Source organism: Myotis daubentonii, chromosome 5 (genome assembly GCF_963259705.1).
Source record: "Myotis daubentonii chromosome 5, mMyoDau2.1, whole genome shotgun sequence".
In the NCBI taxonomy this organism is placed as follows: Eukaryota; Metazoa; Chordata; class Mammalia; order Chiroptera; family Vespertilionidae; genus Myotis; species Myotis daubentonii.
The window spans coordinates 55588336-55602645 of record NC_081844.1 but is presented as its reverse complement, the minus strand read 5'-3'; the positions used below and the strand labels follow the sequence as shown (position 1 = coordinate 55602645).

At 40.1% G+C, this 14310-nt stretch overlaps 1 protein-coding gene and 1 pseudogene across 10 annotated transcripts in view; one reads left to right on the top strand and one right to left on the bottom strand.

Moving 5' to 3' along the window:
* The window catches only part of LRBA (LPS responsive beige-like anchor protein), a 593124-nt gene that overhangs the window by 371098 nt on the left and 207716 nt on the right, over positions 1-14310 (bottom strand). The window lies entirely within an intron of this gene.
* On the top strand, positions 4075-4189 carry LOC132236292 (small nucleolar RNA SNORA16B/SNORA16A family; annotated as a pseudogene).

Here is a 14310-nt window from a genome sequence, read left to right as displayed (position 1 = left end):
GAATAAGTTACTTTGCACAGCAAAGGTGATGGGATAGTCACTCCTATGATATGCTCCATTATAAGGCTCTGCCTTAGCAGACTGAAGAGTCTTCTGGCAGCCTTGAAAAGTAAGCCACCATGTGACCAGAAGCTAGGGCAGCCTCTAGGAGCTGAGATCGAACCCTGATGATAGCCAACAAGAAAATGGGACCTCAGCTCTACAAGTGAAAGAAACTGAATTATGCCAATAACCACATGAGTTTAAAAGAGGACTGTAAAACTCTAAAGAGAAGATCCAGTTGAGCTGCACCCAGACACCTTACACACAGACATTATAAGATAATAAATGTGTGTTGTTTTAAGCTGCAACCTTCGTGGTAATGTATACTATGAAAGAGTCATACTACGCAAACCTGTTCATTTTAATTACTGGTGCACCATTATTATACAGAGGATTTCTGTGGATGAAATGTACCATAATTTATTAAACTAGTCCCTTATTTAGAGATCATTCATTTTTTCCATCCCAACTCTGACTACTAAAATTATTGCTAATGATTCCAGTTACTGAAGCTAGAAATGAGTCATATCTGACTCTTCCATCTTTGGCATCCAATAAACTAAGTACTGTGTATTCTATCTCTGCAATAACTCTAAAAGCTGTTTCTGTAATATTTTCCAGTACCCTGCAGGCACTCAGCATCATGTCTTCAATTACTACAATAGTCTCCAATCAAGCTTCTTTCCAATAGTCTTATTAGTCCAGCCAATGCTCCACAGGACCATTTTTCTAAAATGAAAACTTTTATTATCACTGCATACTTTTAAAAATTTTTAACTACCTTCCAATGATCTACAGAAGAATACATCCGAAGAAACCCAAAAGACTAACATACACTCCTATGTTCACTGCAGCATTATTTACAATAGCCAAGATCTGGAAGCAGTCCAGTGTCCATCAGTAGATGAGTGGGTAAAAAAGCTGTGACACATTTACACAATGGAGAGTTAACAATTTTGCACAGCTTAGAAACCAGGCTCATATTTGCTGCTCCTTTTTTACTCTAAGACTGATTTCTCAAACATTGCACACTGTACTTTTGCACCTCTTTGCATCTGTTCTTACTAGTCTCTCAGCCAGGAATGACCTCACTTCTAATTCCATCTTGCCTATCTTATTCACCCTTCAAAGCAAAACTCAAAAGTCAACTAAATAAAACCTTTTCAGATCCTACATCTGTTTCCCTCCACCGAACTAATCCCCTACCAAGGGGCATATGCCTTTTCTGTGGTAGTTATTACGTTGTATCATTCTGTATGACACCATTTCAATTATGTATTTACAAATCTGTCTTCCATTCCAGATTGCACCAACCTAGTATAATTTATCCTTATATCTCCAGACCATAGAACAGTGCCTGATCATTGCTGGGGGTCCAGCAGTGCTTTTTTAACACTAGCTTATGCCAAGCAATTTTAGACTACTATATGTGAGAAATATAAAGATGTACAAAACTATCCAAAGGGAGTTTACAATCTAATATAAGAATGCTATCCATAGGGAGTTTGCAATCCTATATAATAAAAGGCTACTATGCAAATCGACTTAACTGCGGAATGACCAGTTGCTATGATGCACACTTACCATCAGAGGGCAGACACTCAACGCAGGAGATGCTCCCTGATGGTCAGTGGACTCCCACACGGGGTGTGCCACTTAGCCAGAAGCTGGGCTCACAGCTGGCGAGCACAACGGCAGTGGCGGGAGCCTCTCCTGCCTCTACAGCATGCAGGTGGTAGGAGCGAGGGGTCCCAGACTGCAAGAGCCCTGGACTGTGAGAGAGCACAGGCCAGGCTGAGGGATCACCCCCCCTCCCAGTACATGTATCTTGTGCACCGGGCCTCTAGTCTACACTAATAAAAGAGTAAAATGGTAATTGGCGTACGGCGCTACCCTTTTCATTGGCTAATCAGGGCTATATGCAAATTAACTGCCAACTAAGATTGGCAGTTAACTGCCAACAAAGATGGCGGATAATTTGCATATGTAGGCACAATGCAGGGAGGCAAAAGGGAAAGCAGGAAGAAGCCCCCTGCCACTGACAGTGATCGGAAACCCAGGGGGGAGCTAAGAGCTGGGGGACAGGGCAAAGGCGGCCCTGGGGCTGTCTTTGCCCTGCCCCCCAGCCATGATCGGAGAATCAGGCGCCTTTGCCGCCCTGGCCAGTGATAGCAGGAAGTAGGGGTGGAGCCAGCGATGGGAGCTGGGCACGGTCGAAACTGGCAGTCCCGGGAGCTAGGGGTCCCTTGCCTGGGCCTAAAGCGGAGCCCACGATCGCGGGGCCACTGCAACTGCGGGTCCCCGCTGCCCGAGCCGGGCGCCTCAGCCAGAGGCGTCCTGCAGGGGCAGGGGCGGAGCCTGCGCGATCGCGGCCCCCCCCTGCTGCCACTGCGGGTCCCTGCTGCCCAGGCCGGACGCCTAGGCCAGAGGCGTTAGGCCTGGGCAGGGGCAGGGGCAGAGCCTGCAACTGCGGGGAGCAGGGGGTCCTCTGCCCAGGCCTAATGCTTTGGCCAGAGGCGTTAGGCCTGGGCAGGAGCAGAGAGGGAGATCACGGCGCTGCTGCCACTGCGGGTCCCCGCTGCCCGGGCCGGATGCCTCGGCCAGAGGCGTTAGGCCTGGGCAGGGGCGGAGCCTGCAACCGCAGGGAGCTGCGGGTCCCCTGCCCAGGCCTAATGCCTCTGCCAGAGGTGTTAGGCCTGGGCAGGGGCAGAGCGGGAGATCGTGGGGAGCTGGGACTCCCCTGCCCAGGCCTGACACCTCTGCCGGAGGCCTCAGGCCTGGTCAAGGGGCCGATCTGGTGATTGGTGATCGGAGGGTGATGAGGGTCAACTCCTCTGGCCGAGGCATCAGGCCTGGGCGGGGGGCTGGGGGTCCCCTGCCCAGGCCTGATGCCTGGGCCAGAGGCATCAGGCCTGGGTGGGGGGCGGAGCCGAGGATTGGAGGGATATGATGGTCCCCTTGCCCAGGCCTGAAGCCTGGGTCAGAGGCGTCAGGCTTGGGCGGGGGGTGGAGCAAGCGATCAGAGGGAGATGGGGGTCCCCTGCCCAGGCATGATTCCTGAGCCAAAGGCCTCAGGCCTGGGTGGGGGTCAGAGCCAGTGATCGGGGGGAGATGGGGGTCCCCTGTCCAAGCCTGACATCTCTGGCGGAGGCATCAGGCCTGGGCAAGGGGCCGATCAGGCGATCGGAGGGTGATGGGGGTCTACGCCTGAGGGCTCCCAGTATGTGAGAGGGGGCAGGCTGGGCTGAGGGACACTCCCCCCTACACACAGCCAGTGCACGGGCCCCTAGTCTAATATAAGAAGTTAGGACCACATGCAAATTGTAGGTTAACTGTGATAAGTACCATACATTCTTAAAACATTTCATTCTCTGCTCTTATTTTAACATGAAATAGAACTTTCCTGGTTGTCCTCTGACTTAGTAGCTGCTTTACTGCTCCTTTCCTGCTACCTCCTTTTCTGCATTACCTCCAAATGTTGAGGCATCCCAGAGATCAGTTCTGTGCCTCAAATTAAATTATATAATCCATTCCATGACCATTAAATCTAACCTATTTCTGTTGATTCCTATATACCTAACCCTATTCTTGGTTCCCTGCACTTTCAATTCACACAGCCAATGTCCAACTAAAGTTATCATTTGAATACCCACTGGGCATTTGAAATTTAGTATTTCCACATAGAATGCTTGATCCTATCTACCTACTCTCAATAAAATCTCTTCCCCTATACCAATCTCACTTTTTCTCACTTCTTTAAATAGCAATTAAATCCACTTAAATTAACCCTATGATTAATCCTTGATTTATCTTTCCTTTACCTCCAAATGCAATTCATGAAGGCAAGTTCTACTGCTTTAACTCTTAAATATATCACCTACCTCTCTACTTATCTACATCACCATAATTATCACACAAGTCTAAGATATCGTCATCTCCTGCCTGATATATTTCAGTAGTATCTTCATTGATTTTTCTCTACCCATTCTTCCCCATATACTGACTCTATTACAATTCATTTATTTAAAAACATTAAGTCATCCACGTAGCTGCTGCAGTCAAAAAGGAGCCCAGAGGGACAGTATTCCTTGACTGTCGCCGTTCTGTTTGCTGTAACCGATCTGCAACATTTCACGAAAAGACAGTTCAAAAAAACAAACAATAAAAAAAATACAAAATAAAAATAAAAACATTAAGTCATGCAGTGGGGAAAACTGGATATCCACATGCAAAAGAATGAAGTTGAACCCTTGAGTAGAAAAATTAACTCAAATGATTTAAAGATCTAAATTTAATACCAATAACAAACTCTTAGAAGAAAACATAGGAGGAAAGCTTCATAACCTTTGATTTGGCAATGATTCTTGGATATGACATCCAGATCACAGGCAAAAATGAAAAAAAGACAAATTGGATTACGTATAAAACGTCTGTGCATCAAAGTATATAATTAACAGAGTAAAAAGGTATTCCATGGAATGGAAGAAAGTATTTGTAAACCATATACATGATAAGGGGTTAACATCCAGTGCATACAAAGATCTCCTACAACTCAACAACAAAATAAACATCCTGATTCAAAACTGAGCAAAGTACTGAACAGATATTTTTTAAAGAAGATATACAAATGGCCAATAAACACAAGGTCAATTCTCAGTCAAGGCACATACCCAGGTTGCAGGTTCGATTTCCAGTGGGGGCGAACACGGGAGGCAACTGATCAATGTTTCTCTCTCTCTCTGCCCCTTACTCTCTATATGGAATCAATAAAAGCATATTCTTGGGTGAGAATTTTTAAAAACACACACACATAAAAACATAAAATTAGTGTTGGCAAGAAAATGGAGAAATTGAAACCCTTATGCACTATTGGTAAGAGTGTAAAACTGTGCAACTGTTAGGGAAAGCAGGTCAGGGGTTCCCCCAAAAATTAAAATATAATCCATATATTGATGGTATGTAGATCATATGATCAAGTAAGTCCACTTCTGGGTATACAGCCAAAGAACAGAAAGCAGAGACTAGCAGCACAATAATTACTCACAATAACCAAAAGGTGAAAGCAACCCAATGTCCAGTGATGTATAAATGGATAAATAAAATACGATATATACATACTACAATAGAATATTATTCAGCCTTCAAAATAGGGAAATTCTGACAGGTGCTACAAAGATGAAACTTGAACATGTGACACTAAGTAAAAAAAAGCCAGATACCAAAGGGCAAATACTGCATGATTCTACTAATATTAAGTAACTGGAATAGTCAAATTCATAGGGACAGACAGTATAATGGTGATTGCCAGGGGCTGGGAGGGGGCAGGGAAGAATGGATAATTATTTAATGGCTTCAGAGTTTTAGTTTTTCAAGATGAAATGAGTTCTGGAGATGGATGGTGATAATGATACAAAACAATGGGAATATATTTAATGCCACTGAACTCTATACATTCAAAAGGTTAAGGGGGCCCTGGCAGATTGCTCAGTGGTTAGAACGTCAGCCCATGGACAGAAGGGTCTCAGGTTTGATTCTCAGTCAAGGGCCAGTACCTCGGCCAGAGGGGCGTGTGTGGGAGGCAATCAATTGATGTGTCTCTCTCTTCAATGTTTTTCTCTCCCTCATTGATGTTTTTCTCTCTTCCCTCCCTCCCTTTCACTCTGTCTGAAAAAACAATGGAGAAAATATCCTTGGGTGAGGATTAAAAAAAACACAAACACTTAAGGGGTAAATTTTACGTTGTATATTTTACCACAGTTAAAAATAATTAAAAATAAAGTTAAATGCCACAATAAAAAAAAAATAAATAAATCATATAATCCCACTCCTCTGCTTCAGACTGCAATGTACTCATACCACATAAGATTAAATCCAAATTTCTTACTACAGCTTACAAGGCCCCATGTGATCTGAAACCCCAATACTTCTGACATTTCTGGAAGCCTCACTCTCTCCCATACTCATTTTGCTAAAGCTACTCTGGCCTTTTATTTGTTTCAATAATATACCAACATCATTCCCTACTCAAGGACTTTATTTTTGCTATTTCCTCCCCTTAAAACGTGACCTATCTCAAACTGATTAGCAACTTCTCTTCATTCAAATAAATTATCTATTCACAAATCTTCTGTGAACACTCTATAAGCTTTCCCCTCTTCACTCTCATGTCATCCTGCTGTTTTCTTCTAAACATGAATTACTATCTGAATCATCTTATGTGTTCATTAACTTATTACTTGTCCTCTCCTTATTCGCACCCAGAGCAGTACCTGGTACAAGAATACAATCAATAAATAGGCTTGAAATGAATGCTAGAAAGCGAGTGCCAAAACCACTCCCAATCTATTCTTTTGTTGTTTCTTTACAGCCAGAATTTTAATTTCCTTAGGATCAAATTCCATCTTCTTTCTCTCTAATGCATATTCTGCAGTTCTATACTACAAAGATCTTATTTTATGCCAATCTTTACCTATGCTTATCGTGTACACACCATATATTATACTTGTTTATACAGTGTTAAAGAAATTCTATTCAATTGCTATTTATATTTCTCTATTTTCCCTATCAGACCACAACTAATTAAGACATATTTTGCTCATTTGCCTTTTTTTAATCCACCATAGCAACTAAGATGTACTGTTTAGGTAGAATCTTTTTTAAAAATATGTTTTTATTGATTTTAAAGACTGAAAAGGATAGAGAGATAGAGATATACATGAGAGAGAAACACCGATTGGCTGCCTCCTGCACACCCCCTACTGGGGATCAAGCCCAAAACCCAGGTATGTGCCCTGACTGGGAATCTAACCAATGACATTCATCAATCAATGCTCAACCACTGAGCAACATCAGTTGGGCAATTGTTATTTGATAAATGGATGGCTTGTGACAATGCTTGAAAGTAAATAGTCTCTAAATTTATCTAAATGAAAGCAAAACTAGAGCTTTCAGGTCAAATATAACTGTATCAAAAATTTAAGTCTGAAACATTTTCACTGCATAATACAAAATATTACTATCCAATCTTATCTAAAAGAATATTATAAAATTGGATATATATACAGTATTTAATATTACTTCCAAAGAAGAAAGCATATACATTTTTTTCTTCATAATTTACAAAATGCTTTTAAATCCAGTATTTCAGAAGTCCCTGGCTACACAGCTCCCATTTATTTTAACATACACAAATATGAATTTTCATTATGAAAAATATAAAACTGAGGTGATATATGTAAATAAATTATTTTGCTTTTCAAAGAGTTTAATTTTTCCATCTATATGTATATTTTCCTAAATACACAAATCATACGTATTTAGTCATTGTAATTTATGAAATAGTGGTGAAAACTATTCTTTCAAAAAATTAAAGATAAATTAGACTAAAGTTTTAAGTATAATAAGCAGTCTCAAAATATTGGGTTATTCTATAATAAATTATAGCTCTAAATGCAGGGCACAAAATGATGCTTATATTTTAATATTAAGCAGAAAAATTATGTATAATTTATACCTACAGTGCTAGGAGGGGGAAAAAACACTTGTGTCAGCCTTAGGAAACAAACAGCCCTATCAAGTGACCAACTAGAAAAGATTCACACTAGAGGTTCAATAAATAACAGTAATGATGACAACCATCTCCCATAACTACATTACAGCCCATTGTCCACATCTGATTATACTAGTCTAGACCTTGGATAAGCACATACACATATTTTCACCAAGAGCTTTCCAATATTACTGCTCTTTTCCTGGGCTTTCTGTGACCCCCCCATTAGCAGCAACTGTCAGATTTTCTCTACTAAACATCTTCACTATTGATGGGAAAAGAAAGTTACCACTTTTCTGCACCCTAACAACTCAGAATATGGAAACACTATTCCTGAATTGGCAATCCTTATAAAATTGTAATTTCTTTATCATTAATTACAGAGAAGAGTCACAAACCAAATCAGAGAGGGGAAAAAAAAGTTTCTGAAGTCTTCCTTCAATAATATGACAACTACTAAAACCTTGCCTCTCAGACAATATCTCCATTTATTAATATAGTCTTTATTCTTGTTCTGCAGAATTACTACCTAACTCTCCATGCAACTGCATACTTGCTTCACATCTCTTTGCCTCCCTCCCCCAACATACACATGCATATTGAAAAATTCAATATCCCAAAAATCCTTAAATTGGTACATTTCTCCTTTCTGAGGTAAAGCTCTCTGTAACAAGTTTGAGTAAGAGATATAAAGAACCTAACATCATAGAAGACACCAGCCTGAAGCCTTAGAAAGTTCAGACTGGTGACCAACAAAAGAATTAAAAATAAAATAATAAAAAAAAACTTTTCCCAATTATTTAGCAGGCTGCATACAAATTTACATCAAGGTATTTTCTACTTTAGAACTACCTCAGGTGGTACCTACTTCTTGTGGAAGTCAATTTCCTTTATCAGGGAGATCACAATGAGTCTATATACTTCACTACAATTGCAATGGAAATAGCAAATACTCCGTAAATTTATTTCTTACTGAAAATATAAGAGCTCACTAATTTAATATAAAATTTAAATTAAACATAAATTCCACAGCCCAACATCAAGCTATTTTTCCAAACTTATTTTGCATAATAACCTTTAGTTGTGTATTTTAAAACAAAAACTCATAGTAGTAGTGAGGCTAGAATTGAAGAAGAGAGTTTGCAAGTTGGTATGTTATGTATGAAATTCTTAGAACTATGAAAGAATCTATTCTCAAGGATCCTATATAATAAAAATCTAATATGCAAATCAATCAAATGGTGAAAAGACTGGTCACTATGATGCACACTGACCACCAGGGGGCAGACGCTCAATGCAGGAGCTACCCACAGCCCACTGGCCCCAGGCCGGTCAAGGTGGGTGCCAGCAGGGGCCCCCGATCACCCCACTGGTCGCCCTACAGATCGGCCCTGATCACCGGCCAGGCTTAGGGACTCTAACCATGCATGAATTTCGTGCACCAGGCCTCTAGTGTGTATATAAAGAAGGAGATAAGATAATCTTATGTAGAAAAGAAAAAACATTGAGAGAAATGGCTTTCTTTACTCCACACTTGGAATCCAGCTTAGGATTTCTGTTATGACATACCTATTACCCATTCTAAGGGGTAAATTTTACATTGTATATTTTAGTTTCCTATAACTACCTTTGTCTCTTCCCTATGAATAGCATTTGCTTATCATTTCATAGAACTCATCCTTTTAGAACACCTCTTGACCATCTTACTTGGATTACAACATTGAACCTATTCTCAGACTTCTCTCCATTTTTCTCCTAACAACTATCACCTTTTGACATAATATAAATTTTTTTACTTCTTCATTGTCTATGAAAATTTAAATGAACTCTATCAGTAAGAATATCTATTCTGTCCATTTGCAAATTCCCAAAGCTCAAAAGATTGCTGGTATGTACAAATGTTTTCGGAATGAATGAAGTGAACTAACTCTGTTTTCATTTAACTCTTCTCAAAGTTCAGCTTTCTTTCCTTCCTTTGACCCCTAATTCAATATCTTTTTTTCTATAATCATTTTCATTTTAACACAGTAAAGATTCCATTTATATATAATTTAAAAATGTGTAAGTCTATCAAACTTCTATACAAACATAAGCATATTCTACAGCATGCTCAATAAATACCACCTTTTTCCAAAAGTCATACTTTGGCCTTGCTAAGAAAGATTAAACATGAAATCCTGCATCCAAACCTAACATTTTTAGGGAGTTAGAGCACAATGTAAGTGCAGCACCACTGCTTCGCACTAAACAGAACAAAACAGGCCTAAGAAGTAACCACAGAAAATTAAGATCAAGATAGAAAGTTAAAGTGAAAAGAACCCCTAGCGAACGCGGCTCAGTTGGTTGGGTGTTGTCCCATGCACAGAAAGGTTGCTCATTCATTCCCAATCAGGGCATGTGCCCAGTTGTGGGCTTGATCCTGGGTAGAAGGCAGCCGATCAATGGTTTGCTCTCACATCGATGTTTCTCTTTCTCTCCCTCCCACCAACTCTGTCCCTTACGCTCTCTCTAAAACTTAATAAAAAATCTTTTTTTAAGTGAAAAGTAATTTGACCATATAACTGGTTTAAAGGCAGACACATGAAAAAAAATAAAGAAAAACAGATTTATCCTCATTAAGAGATAATTCTAGTCCTCTTTGATAAGTTATTAAACTTTCCAAAATACTAGACATTAACTTAAATAGTTTAATCTTTAAGAAGAAAGAATGTGGCGCATACCTCTTTCTAAAGAACCCACACAAACTTCAAATATCAATTAAGAATAAAGAGAGATGAAAACCAACCCTGAAAAATCTATGAAACAATGATCTCTTACTCCACTAAAAAAAAAAAATAGTTCATATCTAAACAACTGCTTATCAGATTTAAAGTTTCCCTGTAAATTACTTTAAATAATATGAAAAAATTTAACCAGAAAGCGCATGGCACTTTAAGAAACACTCCAGAGTATCTAGGACACATACTCTACTTCAATTCAGATTTCATCTTTGGTTGGATCAGCTAAGACTAAATCCTAGCCACACTGTTTTCCTAAATGCAACAAATACCTTTGTCTTTTACCAAAATATAACCTTGATGGGGGTCAGAATAATATATGTTTTACCCTGCTTCCCTCCCTCCCTCTACTTCTTCATTTTCCCTTCTACTCCTCCCTCTATTCCCTTACTCCACAGACATGTATTAGGAATCTATGATACTTAGAGTGAAGGAAAATGTTAGAGCTACTAAACAAAAGCTTAGGAAGTATGCAACCTAAGCAGCTGAATATTGAAGAGACAGACAAGTACGTTAGTACTAGAAACATATCTTTTATGAGGGCTATTTACATATTCAGATACAAGTCTGAATTATTACTATAATAAGCAGATACCGACGATCCCCAGAGGATGACTAAAGCAATGTGACCAGCAGTATGTGGTATAATCTGTCCTTTCTGTACTTTATCAAGGAGGGGGGAGGGTCATAATAACAGATTTAAGAGTAAAATCCTAGGAAGATATGATATTCTCAAAAGGTATTTTTAGCAAACTAGATCCAATACTATAATTATAGGTCATTTTATAATTATTTATATGATTAACAAAGAATAAAACTCAAGATGAGAATTTGTATCTTAAATTTTTTACAACTATTGTACCTTTAAACTAGTTTCACATCTACCACCTTCCTGAATTTTAACATCAAAAATATTAAACTTTGATTAGCCAATAAAATATGACTGAGAAAAAAATTAAGAAATTACAGAAAAAGAAGACAGGCAACTCCATTGGATTCCATGACAGTTTAAGCTATAAAAAATTTATTTGCAGAGAATATGCACAGATTTTTCAGAATTCCAGACTATACAAACAAAAACAGGACAACCTAAATATATAAACTACTAGAGGCCCAATGCACAAAATTCGTGTATGGAGGGCGGGGGATGTCCCTCAGCCCAGCCTGCACCCTCTCCAATCTGGGAACCCTCGAGGGATATCCAACTGCCCGCTTGGGCCCAATCTCAGTGGGATCCAGGCCAAACGGGCTGTCAGACATCCCTCTCACAATCCAGGACTGCTGGCTCCCAACCGCTCGCCTGCCTGCCTGCCTGATTGCCCCTAACTGCTTCTGCCTGCCAACCTGATCAATGCCTAACTGCTACCCTGCCAGCCCGACTGCCCCTAACTGCCCTCCCTTGCCATCCTGGTCGCCCCTAACTAACCTCACCTGCAAGCCTGGTCACGCCCAACTGCCCTCCCCTGCTGGCCCAGTCACCCCTAACTTCCCTCCCTTGCCAGTCTGGTCACCCCTAACTGCCCTCCCCTGCTGGCTGGGTTGCTCCCAACTGCCCTCCCCTGCATGCCTGGTTCCCCCCAACTCATCATTGATGTTTCTATCCCTTTCTCTGTCTCCCTTCCTCTGTCTCAAATCAATAAAAGCATACTTTTTTAAAATGTAAGCAACAGTTACATTGTAATTGGTATAATTAAATTCATTTTTCAATTAAACACATTTTTAAGGTGAAGAAAAAGGCAATCAATGTAAAATAAATCAAGTACACAAATAAATAACCTGAAGCCTAACATGCATAATAATCTGATCTACCACACTTGAATTTATTTACCGTAATATTGAATGTTCAGGTGTCATTTAATGTTAAGGCAATGGTAATAAGTGACTTTCCTGTTAATGTGGTGCCACAGCCTCAATGAATGTTCTAAAGCAGGGGTCCTCAAAGTGCGGCCCGCGGGCCACATGCGGCCCGCCGAAAACATTTATCTGGCCCGCTGGGTGTTTTTGCCAACGCCGCCTGTTGCTTAGCAGCCGACTAGTTTTTTTTTAAACTACAGTCGGGCCCTCCAACGGTGTGAGGAACAGTGAACTGGACCCCTGTTTAAAACGTTTGAGGACCCCTGTTCTAAAGGAAGTATTTGATATTCTTTAAATAACATAAAACTGTTTAAAGAACTTGTGCCTTTTGGAAAAAAAATAAGACTCTTTGAGATCAATTACTTGTACACACACACACACACATTTTTGTTGTTGTTAATCTCCACCTGAGGGTATTTTTTTCTAATTATTTATTTATTTATTTATTTATTTATTTATTTATTTATTTATTTCAAGAGAGTGGAAGGGGGAAGGAGAGAGATCCTCTAGTCTCCCAAGTCTTCAAGAGAGGGAAGGGAGAGAGGGAGACTGAGAGGGACAGAAAGAGAGAGAGAGACATCAATGTGAAAGAGACACATATACTGGTTACCTCCCATACACATCCTGAGTGGGGCCAGGGATAGAATCTGCAACCCAGATACATGTCCTTGACTGGTAATCAAACCCAAGACCCTTTGGTGTGCGGGACAACACTCTAACCACTTAGCACACTGGCCAGGGCCAATTGCATGCATGTTTACAACGAAGTAGAGATGACAGTGATGATAATGTTTTTTGTTCTATTTTATAAATCTTTATTGTTCAGATTATTACAGTTGTTCCTCTTTTTTCCCCCCATAGCTCCCCTCCACCCAGCTCCCACCCCACCCCATGCCCTTACACCCCCCACTGTCCTCGTCCATAGGTGTACGATTTTTGTCCAGTCTCTTCCCGCACCCCCCACACCCTTTTCCCCCTAAGAATTGTCAGTCCACACCCTTTCTATGCCCCTGATTCTATTATATTCACCAGTTTATTCTGTTCGACAGATTTTTTATTCACTTGATTTTTAGGTTCACTTGTTGATACATATGTACTTGTTGTCAGTTTGTTGTTCATAATTTTTATCTTTACCTTTTTCTTCTTCTTCCTCTTCCTCTTCTTAAAGAAAACCCTTCAGCATTTCATATAATACTGGTTTGGCGGTGATGAACTCCTTTGGCTTTTTCTTATCTGTGAAGCTCTTTATCTGACCTTCAATTCTAAATGATAGCTTTGCTGGGTAGAGTAATCTTGGTTATAGGTTCTTGCTATTCATCACTTTGAATATTTCATGCCACTCCCTTCTGGCCTGCATAGTTTCTGTTGAGAAATCAGCTGACAGTCATATGGGTACTCCCTTGTAGGTAGCTGTTTTTCTCTTGCTGCTTTTAATATTTTCTCTTTGTCTTTTGCCCTTGGCATTTTAATTATGATGTGTCTTGGTGTGGTCCACTTTGGATTACTTTTGTTTGGGGTTCTCTGTGCTTCCTGGACTTGTAAGTCTATTTCTTTCACCAGGTAGGGGAAGTTTTCTGTCATTATTTCTTCAAATAGGTTTTCAATATGTTGCTCTCTCTCTTTTTCCGGCACCCCATAATTCGATATTGGTTCCAACTTCGATGGAGCCTTGAAGTTGTCCCAGAGGCTCCTTACATTATCTTCATATTTTTTTATTCTTTTTTCTTTTCCAGTTGGGTATTTTTTGCTTCTTCGTATTTCAAATCTTTGAATTGATTCTTGGGATCCTCTAGTCTGCTGTTGGATCTCTGTATATTATTCTTTATTTCAGTCAGTGTATGCTTAATTTCTAATTGGTCCTTTCTCATATCCTTGAGGGTCTCACTAAATTTCTCGGAGGTTTCTAGAAGATTCTTGAGTAACATTATAACCGTGGTTTTGAATTCAATATCCAGTAGTTTGCTTTCCTCCATTTTTTTCATTTGTGACATGTTTCTTTGTCTCTGCATTTTGGCTGCTTTCCTGCGTTGATAGAGTGGCTTTGTGTACTAGGTGTCCTGTAGGGCCCAGTGGCTCAGCCTCCCTAAT